The sequence below is a fragment of the Pipistrellus hanaki genome (assembly GCF_964339955.1).
Source record: "Pipistrellus hanaki genome assembly, chromosome: X".
NCBI lineage: Eukaryota > Metazoa > Chordata > Mammalia > Chiroptera > Vespertilionidae > Pipistrellus > Pipistrellus hanaki.
In genome coordinates this window covers 95,730,196-95,751,633 of record NC_140524.1, presented here as the reverse complement: position 1 = coordinate 95,751,633, position 21,438 = coordinate 95,730,196, and the positions used below count along the sequence as shown (strand labels likewise).

Below are 21,438 nucleotides of genomic sequence, written 5' to 3'. Positions count from 1 at the left end.
TTTCAGAATCAGTGGACCAAATATCTCATGTTTAGCAATAGCACTGTCTTTAAATGAGTACTTCTCTCAGTGCATTTGCAATGCAACTGTTAAGTGATTTTCTCCCATGAATTCTTCACCCAAGACACAACTTCTTGCAGTTTAAGTTTCACAAAGTTTCTGAGACAGAGCCTAGGGGGGCCTTATTTTCGAGGGGATGCCTTATATTTCGCTTAGAAGGAAACCTGTAAGTAGGTCTTATTTTCGGAGGATGTCTTATTTTCGGGGAAACACGGTAGCTGCACCTAATTCTACGTTCTCATGAGTACAAGGGGTACTCAGCGTTACGAAAATTATAGAAGGGGTACACATATGTCAAAAGTTTGGGAAACACTGATGCTAGATAAATAGGTGAAATGTTGGTGGGGGAAAGGAGGGGGCACAGGAGGAGCAGGGAAGCTGGGCAAAGTTATTGCTATGGACCAATCCTGCCTGGTGTACTGGTGTGAGTTCAAAATTCATAACCTCCCATATTACTATAACTGAAGACAGTGTTTTAGGTGGTAATTAAGGTAAATTGAGGTAATAAGGGTGGAGCCCTAATTTAATAGGACGATGGCCTTATAAGAGAAAGATATCTCTCTCTCTCTCTCTCTCTCTCTCTCTCTCTCTCTCTCTCTCTCTCTCTCTCTCTCTCTCTCTCTCCCCAATCCCTCCTTCTCCCCACTCTCTCTACCATTTGAGGACACAGCAAGAAGGTGGCAGTCTGCAAGCCAGGAAGAGAACCCAGAGTCCCAGTGAAAACAAAGATGTGATGTTCAGCCTGGTGGGCAGAACACCCTGGTAGAGATACAGTGAGACTATGAGAAATTCAGTACAGAGTTCCAGCTCAGGCCACCTTCCTAAATATCACTGCCTGATGTGGGCTCCAAATATATGAAGAATCACAGAATGGAGAATTCTGTGCACAGGTCTTGAGGGAAGAAAGGTGGGTTATGGTATCCTTCTGAGCATACAGAAAGTCTAAGAACTCCATCTGGGTGCAGGCAGCTCTAAAATGCCCTCAAAGGCTTACATTATGCAAAGGTTTGGATTCACTTCCCATGTGGGGAAGAATGCAGGAGGAAAGGGATAAGCTGAAGACACAGTTACTATGAGCATTGATCACTGATGCAAAGCTTGGAAAACAGGTGTAGGCACATCTTTGAAACTTAATGTTAGGAGCCTCCACACAATAAAGGTCCAAGAAAGGACTCCTTGTCCCAAGGGGATAGGCAGAGAGTCCACAGTAGAGACCCTCTTGAAGGGAGGAAGATGGGAGTAGGATACAGCCAAGATAAGATAGACCCTCCTATAAAGAGGAGCATGGGAGTAGGATACAGCCAGGATAATATTTGCAGAGGCCACACAATGTGGTCAAGGGTTCTGAGACAAAACTGAAAGAAATCTCCCCTACCCGCTGAGAGACTCAGAATGATCAGAATCAACTCTGCTGGGGAGCCCAGAATATCAACTCTGTTGACATAGTGCCCAAATAGCCCAGGAACACGGAAGTATTCTCTCCACTATCGGGCTTATTTCCAGCCATTCAAATGGTTGGTGTCATGCCAACAGTGAGCACCCCCCCCTCTCAAAAACAAACAAACAAACAAACCATGGAGCTCCCTGTTGTTTTCTTGCAATAGGGTTTTACTAAAATGAACAAAAGTACTTCCCGACTGTCAGCTTCAAACAGCTATAGCTTCCGTTCCTCCAGAAGGTAACTCTGAGGCAAGGATTCAAAAACAAAACGTTTATTTAGGATGAGATCCCAGGAAACAGGAGAATGGGGAAGTGAGAGCAGCAGGAAGGCAGCTAATAAAGACAGATGTATTATCAAGCCAGTTACCACTGGGAGCAACTGAAGTTCGATCCTGGGAGCCCGGGAGAGTAGACCGCCTAACCCTCCCTCTCAGAGTTACCCCACTATAGGGCAAAGAATCTGGGCTGTTTATCTACCAGCTTTCACTGAGGGCTGCTGGCAGGGTGGGGTTGGGAGGGGAGAGGAAAGTTAATTCAGTGTTAATTCCCTGCCACTCCCAGTCTGCCACAAGGGCGGGTAGAGCAGGCTTATGGGCAGAGAAATGCTCAAGGAGTGGCTGGAAGGGGGCTGGTGTGTATTCAAGTGGTCAGGGTCAAGGCTGTTGAAATGGATACACAGTCTCTCTGGAATGAATGAGGAAGTGCAAAATATTGAAGCTAGGCAAGAAGAGGGTGGTTCCATGCCTGCCCTGCCTCACTCTTTTCTTCAGGCCAGGACAGGGAGGACAAGTCCAGAGAGGCACTTGAGCAGGGATGTTTATCATCTGAAAATGGGCAATGGGCAAAGGTTTCAGGTAATCCCCAGATGTGCTCTAAGGCCTCACTATTCAAGGTGTGGTTCTCAATCAGCAGAAATCTCTGGCCCCACCCCAGAGCTACAGAATCCACATCTGCATTTTATGGAGATCCCCAGGTGATCGATTTGTACATTTGAAAGGCATTGTTGTAGATACTATTGAGGTTCTCTGCACAGAGTACATTCATCCAGTGTCTCCTACCAAAACCAAGTGGAAGGTATTTGCTCAATTTTAGACTGTATTTGCTCTATCCAGTTTGTCAAATTAACTTCACATTTGCTGAATGGAGCTATGCAATTTAGCACAAAAGGAGATACTAGTGTCAACTTGCCCATCTCAGTGTAATCACAGCAAAATAAAGTATACTTGAATTTTTCAAAGCATCCTTCATTTACTTCATTTCCCCTCCCTTTTTCCCCTTGCCAATTTTTTTGAGATATTTTTAAATGACATTTTTATATAGGTACTTGATAAAGGAATAAATGAGCATAGACACAGAATTTTAGGGGGAAAGTAGAAAAACAACTGATGCTAAAACAATAAAAAGCCTCAACATTGTACTAGTATATAGATATAGATTTGTCTGTCCAAGGTGGCTATTAATGCTAACTGCATTCAGAGGAAAAATAATTGAAAATTGTGAAAACAATTAGAAATAGATTTAAAGTATTCCTTTAGGGGGAACAGAATATGGCATCACAATATATGCCTATTTGGCATAAGGATTATCTTGAGGTTGATTCTTTTTAAGAAACAAGACCCAGCCCTAACTGGTTTGGCTTGGTGGATAGAGCTTCGGCCTGCAGACTGAAGGGTCCCAGGTTTGATTCCAGTCAAGGGCATGTACCTTGGTTGTGGACACTTCCCCAGTAGGGGTGTGCAGGAGGCAGCTGATTGATGTTTCTAACTCTCTATCCCTATCCCTTCTCTGTAAAAAAAAAAAAAAAATCAATAAAATATGTATATATAAAAAAAAGAAAGAAAAAGATCCAGGAGAAACTCTAAAAACTAAGTAGAAATTATGCTCTTGTAAGAGACATTTACATTTATAAGGAACATTTGCATTTCTAAGGATGTCTCCTCCTCAGTACCAAAAGAGGAGATGACTCTAAATCTTTAGAAATTCTAATAAATGGAGAGGGCACTGATCTAAATCTAGGCTGTGACTTGGGCCATTTGGGAGAGTCATTCAATTTTCCTGGGTCTCTCCCATGTATACAGGAGGTATTCATGTTATTAAACTTGCTTGTTTTTCTCCCCTTAATCCATTTTTTATTATAAGCAGGGTCTCAGTCAAAAACCTAGAAGGGTAGAGGGAAAATTATTTTTCTTCCTCCACAATGCCAACGTCATTAAACACACACACACACACACACACACACACACACACACACACACAAAGAAAGATGTTCCAGATTAAAAGAGGCTAAGAGACCTAACAACTAAATGCCATAACAACTCTAGACAGGATCCTGTACTAAAAGTAAAAATGCTGTAAAGGATGTTATCAGGTCTATTGTTAAGGAATACAAATGGCAGATTAGATAACAGTTACTATACACTGAGTGCATAATAATCTGACCACTTGGGGTGTGTGTGTGTGTGTGTGTGTGTGTGTGTGTGTGTATTAGAGGCCTGGTGCATGAATTCGTGCATGGGTGGGGTTTCGCCAGCCTGGCCAAGGGGAGGGGACATGGGCGGTTGGCCAGCCTGCCTGCTGGTCGAACTCCTGGTTGAGAGGACAATTTGCATATTAGCCTTTTATTATATAGGTTATACACTGAGTGGCCAGATTATTATGCGTTCAGAGATCATAATAATCTGGCCACTCAGTGTAGTTGATAACAGTACTATGGTTATGTAAGAGAATATTCTTTTTCTCAGGATATCCATACTGAAGTGCTTAAGCATAAAGGCCATAATACATGTAACCTTAACCTCAAATGTTCAGAAAACATTTATGTGACTGTGAATGCAAATGATAAAGCAAATTGGATAAAATGTTGCAACAGATGAATCTGAATAAAGGGTATATGGGTATTCTTTATACCATTTTTAGATTTTGCAACTTATTTGTAAAATATGGCATTTCCAAATAAGTTTTTTAATTATAAAGAAAAGAATATGTCCAGAGCTCAGAAAAGAAGCCAGTCTTACTAGTAGATACATTGGGGATGGTTCATTCAGGTTCACAATAGTGGGGGGTATGTGAGTATTTGTACAAATGTGGGTGCGTTAGGAGTTTGGGTGGTGAGACTATGAGGAGGTTGCTATCTAATGAGAAGCTGATGTAGGAGTGGCAGAGGAAATAAAGGAAGGCATCAAACAGCTGTTTTGGACAACAGAAATGCAAACTCACTATGCAGGCATGGTAGGTTGGCTAGGCAATGCTAAAGGCCCACTTGAGATTTAATTAAGGTCAGGAAATGGACCGAGATATCAGTATTTATTCTGAAAACAACCCAAATGATTTGAATGGCCTTTCAGAACTGCTGTGCTAAGGCAGCATTTCTCAACCTCAGCACTATGGACCACTGAGTCAGGTAATTATTTGTCGGGGAGTAAGGGGGTCAAGGGAGAGAGTTCTCTGCATTATAGGATGTTTAGCAACATTCTTGGCCTCTACCTACTAGATGCCAGTAGCACTGCCACCTATGCCAGTCATGACAACCAAAAATGTCTCCAAATATTACCAAATGACCACAGAGGGCAAAATCTGCCCTAGTTGAGAACCACTATGCTAAGGGAACAAAGGCCATAAGCATTACATGGGTATAAAGGTCAGGAATTGTGTGTACTCTTTGTTGCTATGAGCATTGTGGTTAAGAACACTAGCTCTGAAATCAGATGGTCTGTGTTCAAACCCCAGATCTACTAGTTACCTTTTGTATGGCCTTGGACAAGCTACTTGACATCTCTGTGCCTCCGTTTCCTCATTTGTAAAATAATAATAATAGTACGTGCCTCAAGAGGTTGGGAGGATTAAATAAGTTAATATACAAAGCAGTATCAGCAGTGTCTGCTCAATAAATATTAGCTATTTGCTATTGTTATTTTATCACAGCGCCAGAAACATAGTAGATACCAAATGTCCGTTGATTAATAAACTGCTTACATTAAAATATACTTCATGCTTTACCTAATTAAGTTTCCACATTAAAATTGAACAGAAAGGCAGAGTGCATTGAATTTCTCTTAAGATTAGTGCTTGATTTTTTTCCCTAGATTCTAGGTACACTCATCGTCCATTTGACAAATACTTATTGATTACTTACTGTGCCCCACTATTCCAGATCCTGAGCATACAACAACCAGTGAACAAGATATACAAAGTCCTTTCCCTCTTGGAACTTATTTCTAAGGGTGGGGGAAGACATGGAATCAGAAAACAAATAATTCAATAATATATAACCTCAGATTATAGTGGTACAAAGAATACAAAAGTGGGATGAAGGGATGGAGATTTATCGTGGTAGGTGGCAAATTCCATTTTAGAATGAGGGTAGAGAAGGCCCAAGTGAAATACTAGTAAGGGAACAAGTTACGTGAATACCTGATCAAATGGTGCAAAGGCTGGGAGGCAGGCAAATGCTTGGCTTGAGTGAGGATTAATTAGGAGACTGGTGTGTTTGAAGAAGTGTGAAAAGAATAGGGGCAAAGGCCATATAGGGCCTCAGAGGCTACAGTGAGGATCCAGGGTTTTGTTCTAAGTGGGGTAGAGATTATTAAAGGGTTTTGAGCAGTGGGTTTATAAGACTACATTTACTGGATATTCTGTGGGGTCAAAGGTGGATGCTGGGAGACTGGTTTAGAAGGTACACAGTAATTCGAGAGAGAATTGTGGATAGCTATGATTAACTGAGAGTATTATAATTCAACCCACTTTGCAAGATCTGATATAAAATGAATTTGTCCTGGCCCTACCGGTTTGGCTTAGTGGATAGAGCATCGGCCTATGGACCAAAGGGTCCCAGGTACAATTCTAGTCAAGGGCACGTACCTTGGTTGCAGGCTCCTCCCTGACCCATACCCTGGTGAGGGCATGTGCAGAAGGCAACCAGTCGATATGTTTCTCTCACATCGATGTTTCTCTCTGACTTTCCCTCTTTCCACTCTCCCTAAAAATCAATGGAAAAATATCCTCGGGTGAGAATTAACAACAACAACAACAAAAAAGAATTTGTCCTGGACAGAGTTCAGCAGTTTGGGGCCTAAAAACTAAACCAATAATTTTATAAACCAGTGTTTTATGAAAGAATGGTCAAATCAATTTAGAGGATCATGATGATTATTTTAAAATGACATAGAACGGCCTAGCCAATATGGCTCAGTGGTTGAGTCTCAACCTATGAACCAGGAGGCACAGTTCCATTCCTGGTCCAGGCACATGCCAGGATTGTCAGCTCAATCCCCAGTAGGGTACTTGTGGGGCGGGGGGCAGATGATTCTCTCTCATCGCTGATGTTTCTATCCCTCTCTCTCTCTCCTCCTCTCTGAAATCAATAAAAATATATTTAACAAATAAATAAAATGAAATAAAACAAAGGGAAGAGAATTGAAAATATTAGCATATACTGTACAAAGGAAAAGTGTGTATTTTGTGAGATTCATAACACTGTAAGATTTTTGTTTCAAATATATGTACATATGTTCATTCTGGTTTAAATTTTAAAATATGCTTCTCACTTTGGATAGTGGGCAGGAACATTTGAAAACACTATAAAAAAAAGCTATCTTATTTATGCATAAGTAGGTTACAAACTATCCCTTTATTCTCTCTCATCCTCATTGTACCTTGCATCCCCCTCCCAAATAATAATAATATTAAAAAAAAAAAACTCTAAAGGTAGTTTCTTCTAGTCTAAGTAAAGTGAATTGACTTTTGCTACACTATCTTCTCCTCCGGGGAGCTCAAAATATGACCATCCAAAGCTGAGAAGACTGACTCATCTCTAAACTGTCAAAATTTTCAATGAAAAAAAAAATCCAAGCAAAACAAGAAATTTTAAAATGAAATTTTAGACAGTTCGAAGCTAAAAATGGAAAGAAACCGTCTGGAAGTCATAAGGGAAACTACCAGCACTCTACAAAAAGCATAATTAATACCTAGTGATACACTATTAGAAGCATCCCCACCCAAATAACTGCCCTAGAGGGAAGCTTAGCCACTAAGGCAGGCAAAAAAAAAAAAAAAAAAAAAAAAATGAGGAGGCAAATAAAATTGGGGGAGTGGAGTCCCTAAGTTATTGCCATTTGTAGACAGTTTGAATATCTACTTTGGAAACCCAAGAAAGTTGACTGAAAAACTATGAGAGCAAACAAAAGTTCAGCAAGATGACATGAATATGATAAACCTACAAAAAGCTAGCCTTTCTATACAATAGTATAATAATTATAAAATAAAATGAGAAAAATATATAATTTCTAAAAGCAATAAAAATTACACACAGAAAACAATCTAAGAATTCATCTCACAAGAATGTCTAAGACCTACAATGTGGTAGTTGCATAAGGATAGACATACAGATCAATGGAACAGAATAGAGTTCAAAAATAAGCTCACACTTATACAGTCTATCAATTTTTGACAAAAGGGCCAAGAGGATATAATGGGGGAAAGTACAGTCTTTTCAACAAATAGTGTTGGGACAGCTGGCTATCAATATAGAAAAGTGAACTCTGACCCATAAAAATTAACTCAAGATGAAGCCATAAATCTACATATAAATGATATAACTATTAAATGTCAAAAAGAAAGTAGAGGAGAAAATCTTGGTAAACTTGATGTAGACAAAGACTTATCAGACAGGTTACTAACTGAGCTATCCATAGAAGAAAAATAACCTGATAAATTTTCATAAAAATTTAACATTTATGCTCTTTAAAAAAATCACTAGTTCCACTTTGTATAAGTCAAATAAAATAGTGCAGCCACCTGAGAAAAGTTTGGCTGTTCTTATAAAGTTACATTTACCACACAATATAGAAATCCTACTTTTAGTTTTTTACCTGAGTGAAATGAAAAGTATGTTCCACAGAAAGCTGTATGTGAATGTTTATATTATAATCACTGAAAGTTGGTGAATGAATAAATGAACTGTGAAATACTACTCAGCAACGAAAAATGACAAATTGTTGATTCACCCAACAATAGGGAGGAATCTCGAATGCATTGTGCTATGAAAGAAGTCAGACTCAAAAGGCTATGCCATGCATGAATCCATTCACAAAGACAAATCCATTTGTCTTTCTTGGAAAAGACAAATTTATAGGGAGATAAAACAAATCAGTGCTTGCCAGGGGCTGAGAGTCTTGGGAGAGATTGACTACAAAGGGTCAATAAGGATTTCTTAGAGTGATGGAATTCTTCTCCATCTTCTAAAAAAGGTGAACGTTATTATACATAAATTGTACCTCAATTTTTAGAACATGAGTCAACTCATGACTTAAGTAGATTTATAAAATGGAACAGTGTTCATAGAATCTTATTTGATTAGGGTCATTTATTTGGTGATAATTTCCCCTGATTGTTTAGCCCATATCTTAACTTCCAGTACTCCCTCAACTCATATCATACCCCCAAAATAAGTTCCATGTGAATTAAAGACCCACATATTTTTAAAACCATACACGTTTTTACAAAATCTAAAAGAAAATGTTTTTCTCTATCTTAAAGAAGGGAAGGCCTTTCCCAGTGAGGCATAAAAACCAGCTCCCAAGTTTTTTACTAAAGGCAAAACTGTCTATCTTCAGAATGATCAACATCACAGAAAAATTTCCCCCCAACCCTTTTTCATTTGAAGGTGTTCTTCCCACTTTGTAGTGCGTATTTGAAAGCTACTTGTCACTCTCAGACAGCAAAATGGAAAACGTATTTGTCAGTTTCATGTGAATCGTGAAGGCACCAGGAACCTACCTCGTCATGTCCCCGTTCTGAGCCCTAAACCAGACTCAGCCACACCACAGCCATACCAGAGGCCCCGGAATGGCCACGTCAGCCATGGAAAAGCAGCTTTTTTACTGGCTCTGCCTAGCACCTGAGCAAACTCCCTTTGCAATTTCTGGAAGGCTGTTCATGGTACCAAAAACATGAATGTCCCTGCCAAACCCACCAATGAAATGCCATTTCTCAGACTTATTCTCCCTCTGTGGAACAAAATCATATCCAAAATTAAAGTTCAATTTTTTTTCTTTTCTGTGTTTCCAAAAAATATTATTTTTTTTTTCTAGACAAGAACACACACCTGGAACCTGTGGGTTTGGGGTGAGAATTATTCATGGAGAAAACACGGAGGCTAGCCTTGCATTTCTTCAGTAGTTTTCAATAGCAAAAATGGCTCTATCCCCCTTTTCATGAAAGTCACCTTGCAGGGTGTGAGGAATGATAAAAGCAGAGGGAACCTGATAGGGGCTGGCATCAAGCTGAGGCCTTGTAAAACAATACCCCTGGAACAGCTACAAAATTTGGGCATTTTTGTTTTCCAGCTTTGCATTTGAGCTCCCAAAGCAGCCGAGCCAAGCAATGTCCAGCTTCATTTTAGATCTTAACAAAACTTTGAGACACCAAAAAGGGCTCCCCCAAATCCTCTGGAAATGACACACACTTTGTCAGTTTACAAATTATGACGACATCCAACTTAATTGTATTGTCATTAATAATTAAGCTCTTGATAAACTGTTTATTGTTAACGGGAATAAGACAATAAATAGTGTCATGCGGTGTATAAATGAGGTTATACTCGTGGGCTTACCTCTTGAGATGGTTGAAGAGAAACTGAGAAAGGTGGAACAGCAACATCTAGCTAGTTTCTGCTTAATAAACCTTCACTCTCCATCACCCACCAGCTCTGAACCCCGTTAGAAGAAATTGATCCTTTTCCTGCCTGTGATGACTATTAGACAGGATGAGCCTCCTAATCTGAGGGGCCCAGTGCAGAAGGAAAACACGAAGCCCCTTATTCAAAATTATCAAGAAATGTGACACCAGAACCTTAAACCAAACACAGGTCGCATGCCCATGAAGCCAGCTCTACTTTTAGATCATGTATCTAGCTGGTAACCGGTAAGAGAAGAAAAGCCTATCGCTGCTAAATGAGTAGCAATCGTTTTAACGCGTGTCTTTGGAGTGGAAGTGGGATTGCAAGGTCTTAGGACCTCCTCTCTCCATGCCCCACTTTTCCTAAGGTTTTCAGACTGTTGGACAAAATGTATGTCTGTCTGCAGGGCCTGTCCTGTAAGTGTGGTTCACGGAGCAGCATCTGGGAGCTTGTTAGAAGCGCAGACTGTCAGGCTCCACCCCAGAACCCACTGAATCAGATGCATTTTAAGGAGACCCCCTCAAGGGATGAATGTGGACGAAGTGTCACCCTCGAAGCAGCCACGGAAGACGCTGCCGCCTGCCTCTTCTAGCCTCTGGAGGCCTGTCTGCTCTCCTCCTCCTCACCTATGCAGTTCCGGAGTCTCGAAACAAGTCCCTAATCTAACCCCTCTCAGAGGAACCTCCAGCCTTCTCCTTCCCTCAGGATCACCCCTGGACTCCGGGCTGCCGCCCCTTCCCTCCGCGCCACCTGTTCTGGGTGCCCCGGGCGCCTTAGCGCTCCCCCGGCTCCACCGCACCCAGTGAGGGGAGCAGTAGACTGAGTGCACCCCGAGTCGAGTCTCCAAGAGCGACAGTGCGACCAAGACTCCTGGCTCCGTTTCCCAGCGCGATGGGGAGAGTTTGAGTCTGAAGTTCTTAGATACACAGCCATCCCCTCGGACAACGCGTCTCAGGAGCCCCCTACCCCTCGCAGCGCGCTCTCCCACACTCTCAGGGTGTCGCCCTCGAAGCTTGGTCATTTCTCTGCCTTTCAGGGCGGCCTTGGGCCCCGGTTCGGAGCCGCAGCTGGGCTGAGGGAGTGTTCCCCGCTGTCCCGTAGCCGCGAGTCCAGGCGCCCAGAGGGAACCGCCCGCCCCGTTGCCAGCTCCCTGAGCTGGGTCTCCGAACGGAACCCGAGGGGATAGACCCATCCGGGCGCCACGCGCTTACCTGCCGGTCCCCAGCGACGGGCTGGCTGCTGACGCCCTCCGGCCCTTCTTTTTCTCTTTCCCTCCCTCCGCGTCCCTCCTCCCGCCTCCCACTGGCTGGGCGCCGCCCCCGCCGCTCTGGGATCGCTAGCCCGCCCGCCCGCTCTCCAGCTGCCCAGCCTAGGGCGTCCAGTGCTGGTGGCAACGGGGCTGGGCGCCTAGGCTGGACGCGGAGGTGGGGAGCGGAGGGGTACAGGAGGAGGGGGATATGAAGGAGCCTTGTGGCCGGCTGAAGTCCTACGGGCTGAGAGGGTGGGAAGAGAAGTGGAGGCTGTGGGCCAGCGGAGGCTCCTGCGGTGCTTCTGGACTCCCCAGCCATGATATCCTCAACTGTGGGCTTCCTGGGGGAACCCAACCTCGCTCACCTTTAGGGGTCGCCCTGATACCCAAATGCCTTCTGCCACTTTGAGCTCCCTGCGCTGGGATGGGTGGGAACCCGGAGAGGACTCCTCTGAGGTCAGACCACTTGGAGGGGGTTTCCGAAAGATCGGTAAGAGGAAAATGTCCTGGGAAAGGATTAGCTTGATAGTAATCTGGTGAAGGACATGTTACACCGGATACCTCAAAACTGGGATCCCCAGCGCTCTGCCTCTGGGTGAAATCAGTTGTTTCTGGTTCCCTCTACCCTTTCTGTGTCAGTATCTCCTCTATCTGCCCCTTCATAGATTAGATTTGAGTAGGTCTTCCAGATCACCTAACCAGCTAGTCAAAGTGACCCATATTACAGATGCCAAAAACCAGAGGCCTAGAGGGGGCTTGGCTCTGTTTTGCTTACAATCCCTTGCAGAGACCAGGAAAAGAATAAACTCTGTGAATTCCTTCTCTGGCGCCTTTTCCCGCCCCCACAACCCTCTTTATAGTCAAATAACTCCTATATTTGCAAAATGCTTTATCGTTTTAAAACTACCATTCTCGCAGAAATTGGTTTGGCTCAGTGGTAGAGCGTAGGCCTGCGGACTGAAAGGTCCCAGGATCAATTCCAGTCAAGGGCATGTACATTGATTGCGGGCACATCCCCGGTAGGGGGTGTGCAAGAGGCAGCTGGTCGATATTTCTCTCTCATTGATGTTTCTAGCTCTCTATCTCTCTCCATTACTCTCTGTAAAAAATCAATAAAAATATATTTTAAAACTACCATTCTCTTCTGTTCAAACCCTCAGAGAATAGTCCATTTTTCTTTCCCACCAAAACAAAAATCTACATTATGAATTTCATTCACATCTCTGGAGAGGATGTTCCTCAAGTGCAGATCTACGGAGCTCCTCAGGGCTGACTGCCATATTAGACACCAGGGTGAAATCCATACCTTGCTTTGCAGGAGGGGTTGAATTTGTTTTGCAAATAAAAACTTATTAACACTCACAACATTCTAGCTGTATACATGAATGGAAAGTATACAGAGAGGCTTTTGACTGGCTAGAGGAAGTGGAGATCAGGAAGCTCATCCAGGTTACATAAGAAGTTTGAGGCAGACTTACGATGAGGGGGAAAAAGTGTATTTTAATCATCAGAATCCATGTTACTCCAAAGGGTTCAATGTAACCTTTTGAAGTAACCTAACACTTGCATATGTTTGCCTTATTACAAAATAGATTTCATAATGTGTAGAGCCACCAGAACTCTCATACACTGCTACAGGTAGCGTAAATTATTCAAGCACTTTGGAAAACTATTGAGCAGAATCTAATAAAATTGAGCATACAGCTACCCTATGTCAAACAATTCCCCTTCTATGTGCACACTCAATACAAATGAGTGCATATGTTTACCAAAGGATATGAATAAGAATGTTCATGGCAGTGTATTTGAATAACCCTCAGGTTAGAAGCTACCTACATGTCTATCAACAGTAGAATGGATTGTGGTGGTATGGTCACAAAATGGAATACCAGACAGCAATGAAAATGCATGAATCACTTTCTGCGCTGAGTATAGACAGACTTTATAAACAATATTGAGCAAAGGAAGTCAGACATGAAATCATACATACTATGATTCCATTTATAGCACAGGCAAAAACAATCTGTGAAATTAGAAGTCATGATGATGGTTATTGGGGTTTGGTGACTAGAAGGATACAAGGGAGGTAAGAAGAGTTTATGGAGCACAAGTAATGTCTTGTTTCTTGACTTGAGTGCTACTTACCTGGATCATTAAGTTTGTGAAAATTGTTTGATCTGGTCATCTATGATGTGTGTACTTTTCTCCATCTATGTTTTATTCAATAAAAAGCTAAAATATGTGTAGCTCATTTGAAAAGTTGCTTTCACTTCTAAAGAATCATACCAATATTAGAGGCCCGATGCATGAAATTCGTGCACTGGGTGTAAGGGGGGTGTCCCTCAGCCCAGCCTGCACCCTCTTTAATCTGGGACCCCTCTCACAATCCAGGACTGCTGGTTCCCAACTGCTTGCCTGCCTGCCTTCCTGATTGCACCTAACCACTTCTGCCTGCCAGTCTAATCACCCCCTAACCACTCCCATGCCAGCCTGATTGATGTCTAACTGCTCTCCTGCCAGCTTGTTTGCCCCCAGCTTCCCTCCTCTGCCAGCCTGGCCACCCCTAACTGCCCTCCCCTGAAGGCTTGATTGCCCCCAACTGCCCTCCCTTGCAGGCCTGGTGTCTCCCAACTGCTCTCCCCTGCTGGCCATCTTGTGGTGGCCATCTTGTGTCCACATGGGGGTGGGGGCAGGATCTTTGACCACATGGGGGCAGCCATATTGTATATTGGAGTGATGGTCAATCTGCATATTAGATAGGGTAATTCTTATATTGGTATAAGAATTAAGTATGCTTTTCCTTTAAACAACCTTGCTGTATTTAAAAAGTCACTTTAAGGAAATAAAGACACTCCTTAGCCTAAAATTTAAAAATTCACATTTTGATGCACTTCCAGCCAAACTTTCATTCTCCATGAAACACACTCTCAGGTCAATATAACTCTGCCATCAGGACTCACAGAAGAGGAAAGAGGCTGAGACTGAAGGGCTCTCCATGCAGGGGCTCTTAGTGTTTTCCATGAGAGGGATCCCTGGTCACATGCCTCCTACACAGTCACTGTCTGGTGACATGAAAGAAAGTGGTGGGTGCTTAGGACTTGTGGTTAAATATTAACCAAAACCTACAGGTTGATGTCCCAGCAATTGAAGAGGGGGCGACTTTGAGCTGGTGATAGAGTGTGATCCCCAAGCATCAGTAAGTCAGGAAACTTACTGATGCTTGTAAGGAAGGGCAGAAGTCCTTGTCTCATTTCCCTCTCCCATTGGTGGACCTCTTAGTGTAGGCTCTCAGCAAAGAGAGGTGGGTGTCAGAGGAGAACAGCTCACCAGTGCTCAGGGTCAAGCCCTGTCCTTAGAACTTCAAAGGCAACTTTACCTGTAGCCAAATAATCTAAAAATATACCACACAATGGTCTCAAAGAGATTCATTATTTTCCAAGGGAAATGATAAAAAAGAGAATATGGGCCCTAGCTGGTTTGGCTTGGTGGATAGAGCGTTGGCGTGCAGACTGAAGGGTCCCAGGTTCGATTCCAGTCAAGGGCACATGCCCAGGTTGCAGGCTGGATCCCCAGTGTGGGGCATGCAGGAGGTAGCTGATCAATGATTCTCTGTCATCATTGAGGTTTCTTTCTCTCTCTTTCTCTCCCTTCCTCTCTGAAATCAATAAAGTATTTTTTTTTAAGAGAGAGAACATGAGATTGGGGTACAAGTCAAGATAGTGGGATTGGGAATTTAAATGATGATGATGATGATAGTGATAATTATTAACATTATAGTTACTGTGTGCTGGGCATGTTAGTTTCTTTATACTTTATACTTTATTAAATCTGCATGATAACTCACTGAGGATTGATTGTCCAGCTGAGGAAACTAAAGCACAGAGAAGTTAAGTAGTATCTCTCAAGGTCACAGCTAGTAAGTGGTAGAGCCAGGACTGGAATCAGTAGGAGGGCGACTCTGAAGCTTCTGCTGTCTTAATGACTGGGTATTAAAGGTGGAATGTTGTGATAGAAAAAGCACAGAGAGAGAATCAGGAAACAAGGGTTTGGTGTTTATCAGGTTTTTTACTAACTAATCAGTGTAGTCACTAAGACTACACTGGGTCTGGCCCTCAGTGCCCCATTTATAAAATTGTGGGGGCAACAAGGTCCATCTAAACTCCATAGGTAGTGCCAAGGGTTGGTTTGGGGTATTTTAGGCCCCCAATAATTTCCATCAACACTCTAATACCACAAATAAAAGACATCTGACAAAAATAGTGTACAGTACTATATGAACAAAACAAGAAAAATCCCCTAGTCAACATAGCCTCCACTTCCCACACAATTATAATCAGATCACGATGCCTGAATTTCTCCTTAATAGAAATTCTAAAGTTGCCCAGCTGTCATGGCTCAGTGGTTGATTGTCGACCTATGAACCAGGAGGCCAAGGTTCAATTCCCAGTCAGGGCACATGCCTAGGTTATGGGCTCGATTCCTAGTGTGGGGGCGCATGAGAGGCCGCTGATCAATGATTCTCTCTCATTATTGGTGTTTCTATCTCTTTCTCCCTCTCCCTTCCTATCTGATATCAATAAAAACATTTTTTAAGGAAATTCTAATGTTGTCACTGCTCAGAAGTCCTTTCTGGTTTAAGTCATCCATTCATTCAACAAACATTTATTTTATGCCTCTGATATCAGTGAAGATAGCCAAGGTTATGTTGCAGTAACAAACAGTTCTCAAAATCTTTGTGGTTAACACAACAAAGGTTTATGTCTTATATTACATGTTTATCATAGGTTTGGGTAGGGGGCTCACTTATTGCAGTCACTCAAGGACCCAGGCTGACTGAATAGCCACCTCTCAAATGTTGCTGATTGCTGAGCTAGAAGAAAAAGAGAATTCTAGACCACAAGTATTTAAATGCTTCAGCCCAGAAGTGATGTGTAACACTTCTACTCCCAACTCTTCAGCTGGAACTATTCACATAGTTGCACTCAGGCACAGAAAATGCAGCCTACAGGACTGGAGGAAAAGCAGCCCTACCAGGACCCGGAAGCTGGAGATGCAGAAGTATTGGAGAACAGTACTAATGACTCTCACACTCACTATGTGCCAGATTCTGGGAAGATGAAGAGGGGCAAGATGTGGTCCCAGCCCTCTAAAGACTCACAATCATACCAGAGAAATATCTGGAGATGTGATTTCATTCCTTGTGGTGTAGACTTTCGTGGATCTAGTAAAAGACCAATCACTGCCAATGCGAATGAAGTCACTGTGTGACACAGCACAATTTTTCTCCAGAACATTGAGCTATTTGTAATGGTGGTGAACCTATTGCACAATGGAGGAGATAAATAAATCACACACTCTCCTGGGAGGCAAAAAGACTCTCCTTGTGAAAATACTGAATGAAGACAGTTGGGCATGTTGTCATTCTGGTCGATGAAAGTTACAAATGACAGTTTAATGAAAAATGAAACCAGACGTTGGCCTCAACCAAGATGAGGATGGTGGGACCAGCCCTTTCTGAGAATGTGTTCCAACTTGGGAAGAGCTGAGCATGGCCCCGTGCCAACACAAATAAGCCAAGGACCCAGAGGAAACTCAACGCATCCCAGTAGATCTGCACACTGGCATTAGCTTGTGCAACTCACCACCACCTTGCCTGTGTGGAGCAATCATAGGGTAGAGACTGGGTGAAGGAAAACGAGCCCATTAGGTTCTTCAGTAGTGAGACAGGGGATTACATTCTGGGCCAGACTACATTCAACTCAGTCTTAATCAAAGGTCTGTGAATAGCGATGGCCTTTTTTGTTTCTTGGAGAAACCCATGAAGTCCTGGCCATGTGATTTTAAACTGAATTTATTGGTTTACCTGTTTCTGAACCCACAGAACATACTTCAGGGGAGAAATTCTGGTTAGACTCACCTCTATAAGCACCCTAATTTGTCTTATGTCTATTTCCTCTTTGGGGAAGATTATATATATATATATATATATATATATATATATATATATATATATATATATATATTTGATTTTGGAGGAAGAGAGAGGGATAGAGAGTTAGAAACATCAATGAGAGAGAACCATAGATCTGCTGTCTCTTGCACACCCCCTACTGGGGATGTGCCCACAACCAAGGTACATGACCTTGACCAGAATCGAACCTGGGACCTTTCAGTCCACAGGCCGATGCTCTATCCACTGAGCCAAACCGGTTTTGGCTGGGGAAGGTACTTTGAGGCTATGCAAATACCCTGTTCCTCCTCAAACCTTCTCCCATCAACTTTAGCATCCATTGGTGTATCATGCCTGCAACAATGATTACTGTGGTGTTCTAAGAGGGGTTTTCTATTTCCCTCATTCTTTCTGATTACAGTAATTCATTGGGATTCTTCCACAGGGAAGAACTGTACCTTCACTCCCATTTCTTTATTTATTCAACTATTTATTTAAGTATAGACTCATGGGTAATTATTTTAGCCTCTGGGTTGTAATTCAATGTTATAATTATTTATTTTGTTGTCAAATTGTCTTGGCTTCAGTCACTGTGAGCTCTTTCAGGTTGGCTCCAGTGTCCCATCCTTTTTGGAACATTTCCTTACTTTCCAGAACCACAATATATTTAGGACTCATATTGTATAATACTCCCTTTTTATTTCACCTCAAAATGTACCTTAAGTCTTTCTCTCTTTTAAACAAAATTATTTGTGTATTTTTAGCCAATTCACCAATGGGGACCTACTGCATGAAGTAATGCTTCATTTTATTTGTCCTAAGTTGCCTTTTTCAAGCTGTAACAGTTATTCTACTTGGATCTAGTGTTTGGGAACTTGGTGAAAAATAAAACAAAACACGGCTGTCAACTAAATACATATTTCATCATCCTAGAATATTTTTGGTATGCCCATTGATCCCATACTTCCTTGGTCTTATCTGTAGTTATGACATTTTTGGCTATAAGCACAAGAAACTACAAATGCAACCAGTTTATATCATAAGAAAAGGAAATGTGTTATTTCGGGAAACAGGAAGAGCAGAGGCTCAGTGCAAGGATTCTGGCTCCTTTTTCTGTAATCCTTTCAGCTATTCCCTCTGCCTGCTTTACTTTATGGGTATATGCTGGCAGTCAGCAGTGAAGAAGGAACAAACTACCTTGGTTGTGCCCATCAAGAAGGGGAAGGAGTCCTAGCATGATTGGCTGAGTGAACAGAGTGTCGGACTGTAGGAGCCCAGGTTTGATTCTGGTCAAGAGCATGTACCTTGGTTATAGGCTGGATTCTGAGCCCTGGTCAGGGTGCATCCAGGAGGCAACAAATCAATGTATCTCACATCCATGTTCTCTCTCTCCCTTGATTCCAATCTTGATAAAAATAAATATGAAAATATCCTTGGATGAGGGTTAACCAAAAAAAAAAAAAAAAAAAAAAAAAAAAAGTAAGGAAATGAGCAGGTCATGGAAGAGGAAGAAGAAGAAAAAACCTTTCTTCAACTATGTAGTAAATAGCCTTCTCTTCAGCCTGATTGGGCCAACTTAAGTCACATGACCACCTCTGAACCAATTCAGCTGCCAGGAAAATGCTAGGCACTAATTGGCTTGAACCTAGGTTCATAAACCAATCACTATGAAAGGAAATATGATTAACATGATTGGTGAGGACAAGTGGTTCTCAAATATAAGTCTGCATCAGAATCAATAGAAAGGCTTATTTAAATACAAATTGCAGGGCCCCAGCCCCAGAGTTGCTGACACAGTAATCTTGAGTGGGGCCTGAGAATTTACACTTTTGCTATAGATTCTAACAAGTTCCCAAATAATGCTGACGTTGTTATCCTGGGAGCCACACTTTAGAGAACCACTTTGGTAGACCCATCAGACTAACTCGGTAGCTAGAGATGGGATCACTATAACCTGAGTCACATGGACTACATGAAGGAGGGGTGAATGCCAAACCAGTGTTCCTCAAGCTTGAATGTGCATGAGTCACTTGGGGATTTTGTTAAAACACATATTATCTTTCAATAGGGCTGGGTTGGAGTCTGAGATTCTTCATTTCTACCAAGCATTGCTGATGCTGGTTCATAGACCTAAGTCTGAAGGAGGAGGCACTATAATCCCCTTTTCCTGGTCTAGCCTTTCACTCCCTCAGAGCTACATCCTGCAATAGCTTCCTAAGAAAGTCCCCTGAATCTCAAATGTGAGTGGTCCAATTGTCCTCTTAGACCAGTCCACAGGACTCCTATTAACTACAGAATCCAGCCCAGACTCTTGGCTTGGCATTTAATGCCCTTGGGGATCTGTCCTCAACTGAGTCCCCTGTGTGAGTCCTCAATTCCAGTTAGAATCCCTGTACACTCTGCCTGTAATGTGCCTTGCCCATTCCCATAGTTTCATCTTTGCATTTGCTCTCTTCCTTACCTACACTGTCCTTCCTCATCTTTTGCCTCTGTGAATGATGCACTTTTCTCAGAGTAACTTCAAAATCTACTTCTTCAATACCTCCTCTGCCCTCTCCTCAAAGGATTCTACAATTATTTGCTAGTCCCAAAGCTCTGGGCAGCTTCAGATATCCTTTTCCCCTTGAGTTCCTTAAACCCCCGTTGTCTGCACCACTCATTAATCTCTGATAACCTAAGGCTTTGAATGTTGAGTTTAAGTTGCAGGTTTAGCCTTCATCTACAATATAAGCTTCTCAAGGGCAAGCTCTGCCACTTCCTTTTTTTCCTTACAGTGTTCGCACCTGTATCTGGGTATAGTACATGCATTTGTTAAATAAAGTTAAGCTAGGCTGCAGTGGCAAACCTAAAATTCAATGGCTTAACTTGACAAAGGTGAATTTCTCCTTCACGTGGAGTCAGAGGTAGGACAGGATACCCTCCTCCACTTTGTGCCAACAAAATGGCTGAGGCAGGAAAGAGAAGGGGAAAGGAGGTACCTGGATTTTTAACTGCCTCAGCCCAACAGTAACCTCTGGTCATAGTTGATTTGCCTTTACTAGTGCTATGGCTCCAACTTAACTACAGGAAAGTCTGGGAAATGTAGGGAAGCACATGGAATATTTGATGAGCACTTGTCCATACCATAGTAAGAATCAGTAGATATTTCCTGACTGATAGTTTGAATCTCTTTCTCTGGGGCTTTTCCAGTTTCAAGATATCTTTCTTGAGTGGTAATGGCCAAGACCACACTGGATTCCAGTGAGAACTTCTCTGACCACCCTATTTATTTATACTTTCAAATTCCCTCCTTCAATACCCCCAGCTCTTTTCACTCTTTCCCTCTGTTTCATTTTGTTCTCCATTGCATGAATTGCAAACCAACTTATATTACTTGCTTGTTTTGTTTATCACCTATCTCCCTGAAGAGAGAGAAAGTAAGTTTCATAAGGACGAGGATTTTCTTTCACTGTTTTTTACTCTAAATTGTTACTACTGTCTCCCCAATGCCTCTACCAGTTGCTGGTACATAGTTGGTGTCCAATACATAATTGATGAATGAATAAGTGAATGAATAAGTGAATGATCATCTAATTATATAAGAGGTGATGCTTTTGGTGTTTTTCTTTAACCAGATACCTTTCTGAATGGCATTTTCCTTGCCTAGATAGATGAATCAAAGGAAAAGTGTACATTCATTATTAAAAGTTCATACTTTCTAAAATTGGTAGTGTCAGCAACTTCCCTTGATCCTTTCATTTGCTACCTACTATGCCCTTCTGTACAAGATTAGGAGAAGAAGAGAGTAAGAGAAGGCTTCAGAAATATCAGTGCCAAGGCATTTTTTTTCTTAGGTTTGCCTCTGGATGGACCACATCCTTAAGGCAAGCTGGGCAAATCATCGGAAAGCAGGCTACCAAATAGAGTTTCCAGGGACATTCTGGAATACTGCTGTTCTCTTCCTCCATCTGAAAAAAAGGGCTAAAAAACACAAGTTACTCTCCAAGTCACCAGGTTAGATGCCCAGTTTCCCTCTGGGGAACTTCTGCCCTGGCAAGAACAACAATAAGATCCCTTTCTCCCAAC

The 21,438-nt window shown here is 42.3% G+C and overlaps 1 protein-coding gene and 1 long non-coding RNA gene across 6 annotated transcripts in view; one reads left to right on the top strand and one right to left on the bottom strand.

The window, feature by feature from the left end:
* Window positions 1-11,472, bottom strand: part of ADGRG2 (adhesion G protein-coupled receptor G2) — a 105,668-nt gene extending 94,196 nt beyond the window's left edge. For 4 of the 5 annotated variants that reach the window (XM_084869482.1, XM_084869483.1, XM_084869485.1 and 1 more), the window contains exon 1: window positions 11,386-11,439. The gene's annotated coding sequence lies outside the window, so the exon portion shown is untranslated. Of the gene's footprint in view, window positions 1-11,385 lie in introns of all 5 variants that reach the window. The other variant, XM_084869486.1, reaches the window with a different exon arrangement.
* The window catches only part of LOC311614720, a 169,601-nt gene that overhangs the window by 45,367 nt on the left and 102,796 nt on the right, over window positions 1-21,438 (top strand). The gene's annotated exons all lie outside the window — the stretch shown is intronic.